The sequence below is a fragment of the Engraulis encrasicolus genome, chromosome 11, assembly GCF_034702125.1.
Source record: "Engraulis encrasicolus isolate BLACKSEA-1 chromosome 11, IST_EnEncr_1.0, whole genome shotgun sequence".
NCBI lineage: Eukaryota > Metazoa > Chordata > Actinopteri > Clupeiformes > Engraulidae > Engraulis > Engraulis encrasicolus.
Window position 1 is genome coordinate 29799753 of NC_085867.1, and position 4681 is coordinate 29804433.

Below are 4681 nucleotides of genomic sequence, written 5' to 3' on the forward strand. Positions count from 1 at the left end.
AATATTTTTAGTTGTTCATTTCCAGAATTCATTATGCCCATTCACAAATGTTAACTTTTTAACAGATATTTACCACCACCAAAGTATTCAACATGACTGGGAAATTTGCACTTTTCATACATGAAAAGGGGGATCTTCTCCATGGTCCACCATTTTGAATTTCCAGAAATAGACATTTTTAGCTGCAAAACTCACTACACTTTGGTATTCATGCAAAAATCTAAATTAGCAGTAGACAGCACAGTTTCAATGAGCACCATAGATGCAATAACTACTCTGGCCACAATTTTACACAGTGCACCTTCAAGCAAGAGCAAACAATGTTTTTTAAAAAATGAGCTGCTTACAAATTATGCATTTTAGTATTCTTTATTGTTTTGTTTCTTGTTGGGTGTGTGCCAAAGCGGTCGGCTGCCAGATCCATCTCCACATTTTTGATAGCGTTCATCTCTCCCTTGTTGCCTCTTCACACTGTAAGATATTAAAAAGCACACAAAGCAGAAGGGAAACGTTAGACTTAATGCAGATGTATGTGCAGGCACAAATTACATACGATTGTGAATGAACTGACACATACAGGTGCTGGCCAAAAAATTAGAATATCATGAAAATGTTTATTTATTTCCATAATTCCATCAATAATGTTACACTTTCATAGATTATAGATTCACGACCCACATTTTAAACTATGCCAATAATTTGTTTATTCTTGCATATTTTTGGCTTCAAGAAACCATGAATTAAGTAACTCACAAAATTAGAAGATTGTGATGAAATCACCATTCTCTTCAGAAAAAAAGAAACGGGTCATATTGTCATATCAAATCAGTTAAAATTCTCGACTTTCTAAATAACATGTCAATGTTTAATATTTGGTTAGAAATGTAATCGCCTTAATCACGGCAATGATGTATTTAACATTTCAGTCAATGGCACACATGCTTGACAGCATCAAATGCAAATTTGTTTATCATGGTCTCATCAGAGTCAAACAAACTAAGGATATGGGTTACTGGAACCATGTCCTCTGATCTAATGACATCAAGATAAACAAATTGGCTTTAGATGGTGTCAAACATGTGTGGTGGTAAAAAGCGATGTGTACAAAGGAAAGTGCCTCATGCTGAAAGTCAAGTATGGTAGTGGGAGTGGCATGGCTTGGGGCTGTGTGGGTGCCATCAACAGTAGGAAGCTGAATTTCACCAAAAGAAATATGCTTGTCAACATGTACTGTAACTACTGAAACAGATCATGATACTCCCTATAGGATTTCATTCGAATCTCACACACATCAATTATAGCCAGGTGCAGACTCAAAATGTAAAAGTTAAATGCAAGGCAAAGATAAAACGCACAACAATGACCTCCCTTTTAATCCCTTTAAATTTTGAGACAATTCAGGCCAACACGGCCCCTTCTCAGACACTATGATAGGCGTGTACTCAATTTTGCACCAGCATAATTTCACAAAAATGGGCAAATATGTCATTTAAGTTATACAATTGGCCTTAATTTTCTTATGTAAGCTCAAAAGATGTTGTATTACTCTATGAGCGTTTTGGGAATAACTTGTGTGTTCAAAATGTTACTTTTCAACAAGGGTATACTCATTATTGCTGTGCACTGTATATTTGAATAATTTCTTAAAAATGTGGGAACATGGAGCAGCAGGAATAAGCTGTGGGACCAATGGGCTGTGGGAACATGACCCCGTACACAGAACATACAGTCAACCTAGCCAAGTAGACAGTAGGTATTCCATCCACTTTTCAGGCCACCACAGAACAGCATCAGGCAAGTTCTGGTTAAGTGTTGTACAACAAGTGTGTGTGTGTGTGTGTGTGTGTGTGTGTGTGTGTGTGTGTGTGTGTGTGTGTGTGTGAGAGAGAGAGTAAGTGAGAGTGAGAGAGTGTGCACACCAGCATGCATGGGCTTTAATGCATAACATAAAAACAACTTACTTACATTCTGATGACGTCCGAGGGCTTCTTGAATATGTAGTGAGGCCGACCCAGCAGAGTAGAAGTCCTGTCCTTTCATTTGAGTCCTACAGCACAAAAAGAATAAATAATTATGAATAATAGTTATTGGGATTTCACTGTGAAAATATTTAGTACAATTGGCATCCATGTTTACAATTAGTTTAGTTTATTGGTTTATTTCATCAGGGACCATGTGCAAAGTACATTAGTTACATAGTAAAAAAAAAGATGACCTGCACCACATTATAGCTAAAAGCTAATTTCCATCTGCATTCCCTGGGCAGGTAAGAAAACATATAACACACACACACACACACACACACAAAACACACACACTAAAATATGTCATATGCAAAAACTACCATATGCTCAGTGTCAAAACAGGTATGTGCAAAACTATTAGTGGTGACCAGACTGGGTACATGAAAGCCATTTCTTCACTCCAAGTGAGAATGAATAAAAGTTTGTAATGCCTTTTATGTGGGTGGGAAGGGCATTCCATTATTTAGTTGCTCTGCAAAAACAGATTGTGCAAATTTATGCTGTTACCCGGCTTGGGAGGCTACTATTTCCTCTGGTGGTAGATCTAGTTGTTCTGCTAATTTGTTCAGAGCAAGGATGGATAAAAGTTTTCAGAGGTGGTCGAGAAGAATTGTGAATCATTTTGTGCACAAGTTGCACAGCAGAATATAGAATTAGGTTGTCAAAACTGAGCAAGTAATACTTGTCCAGTATGGCACAACACAATGGTGAAATTGAGACGTCTGTCCAAAACTTTTAAGATTTCATGGTAGTCTTGTTAGCCTGAGACCAGCTTGACATACATTAGTGTAAATGAGACATTATCAAGCCACTTACATATGTCTCAGCAGGATCAACAGTTAAAGAAGTTAAATTGTCAGCTCATACACTCACATGACAGTCCAAAAAGGTGTTCAGTGGCGGCTTCTTCTCTCACTTGCAGCTTCATACACATCGAGCGATGTTGATGCCAGGTCGATCAAGGAATGACTGTGCCTACTGTTTACAATTCTACCCAAAGCAAAAAGAAAAAGAAACACAAAAAGGTTGAAAGTTTGTCATAGAAATACATAGAACATACAATAAACCTATTCAAGTAGACAGTAGGTATTCTATGCACATTCAGGCCACCAAACAACAGCATCAGGCAAGCTCTTATTGAGTGCAGTACAACAAGTGTGTGTGTGTGTGAGTGAGAGAGAGAGGGGGGGGGGCGTGCCAGCATGCATGGGCTTTAATGCATAACATAAAAACAACTTACTTCATACATTCTGGTGGTGTCCAAGGGCTTCTTGAATAAATAGTGAGACCAACGCCGCAGAGCAGAATTCCTGTCCTTTCATTTGTGTCCTGTAGCAGAAAAGGAATAAATAATTATGAATAATAGTTATTGGGATTTCACTGTGAAAATATATAGGCCTAGTACAATTGGCATTCATATTTACAACTCTCGGCTCATACCTTCAAATGACAGTCCAAAAAGCTTTTCAGTGGCGGCTTCTTCCCTCACTTGATGCAGAGGCAGCTTGCTTCATACACATCGAGTAGGCCTAATGCTGGTGTCAGGTCGATCAAGGAATGGCTGAACCTACCGTACAATACCCAACCCAAAGCAAAGAGGAAAAGAAAGACAAAAAAGTTTCAACGTTTTGCATACAACATGCATGCATGAGCTTTAATTCACAGTATTTTGATGAAGCCTAATCCATGTTATAGCCTATATCACAATGCAGTTATTAAACTAACAATACGACCATTTAGGATTTGTGTAAATAGGCTACAACAATCAAGGAGTTACAAACTGCGTGATGTCAAATGAATTCAGCTCAAGGTGAGCTAATAGCACAACACAGAATGTTTGCTGTCGGCGGCACAACATGGATACGGTGATTATTAAGCCATCAGAAATTGATTGAAAATAATCGAACACATCATGTACATCACACTCGCACCTATACCTAGCTTTTTTGGCGAATGTTATACAAATCACAGCGGTCCTAGTTACAGAACTAGTAGTGCTAGTCGATTAGAAATTACCTTTGTTTCTGCCTCGTGTTGATAGGGTATGTTTGGGATGTTTGCTTCATAAAAGATTATCACCATTACTGCTAATGCCGCTAAAATTGACTCAAATAGCCCGATCATGACACATTTTGAGTGGGTTCATCAAAAGCTTATGATGCCACAGCCCGCCAGCCACAAAGACAGCAGCAAGTTAGCGCGATGCTGCGGTGTTATGATTCAGTGCTCGGCCAAGCCATTTCACGACACAACAGAGGAGGTAATTAACTCACTGGACTAAAACGCTGAAATAGTAGTGGCGACGGCGTGTGAGTGTATTTTACTTCTACCATAGTATTAAGTTAAATAATTACTTACCATCATTGAATGATCAAGTCACGACAGTGCAGTGTTGGACGAGACGCGACACAGGCGGATAGTTGAGTTCAGCTGAGGTAAACTGAAGAACAGTCTGAGTCTCTCTCTCTGAGGGTTCCAAAGTGACAGTTGGGGAACAAATTCAGTTTTGGCGCGTTCGGATTGCTTTATGTGGCCCGCCCCCGCCACGCGCCTTCAAATCGGACTGAATTATTTTATTATGGCGCGTCCGGATTGCTTATGTGGCCCGCATCCGCCAGGAGCCTTCAAAACTGACTGTCAAACTACTGGTCCGGATC

General features: G+C 39.3%; 2 long non-coding RNA genes across 2 annotated transcripts; both read right to left on the reverse strand.

Annotated features, from left to right (window-relative positions):
• Positions 1-350: 350 nt before the first annotated feature.
• On the reverse strand, positions 351-1535 carry LOC134458235 (uncharacterized). The gene is made up of 2 exons (XR_010036551.1): positions 754-1535; positions 351-471 (listed from the first exon to the last, which is right to left on the reverse strand). It is a non-coding gene; the product is annotated as an uncharacterized LOC134458235 (long non-coding RNA).
• A 427-nt stretch (positions 1536-1962) lies between these two features.
• LOC134458231 (uncharacterized) lies at positions 1963-4454 on the reverse strand. The gene is made up of 5 exons (XR_010036547.1): positions 4383-4454; positions 3465-3591; positions 3265-3353; positions 2898-3014; positions 1963-2047 (listed from the first exon to the last, which is right to left on the reverse strand). It is a non-coding gene; the product is annotated as an uncharacterized LOC134458231 (long non-coding RNA).
• Positions 4455-4681: the final 227 nt, after the last annotated feature.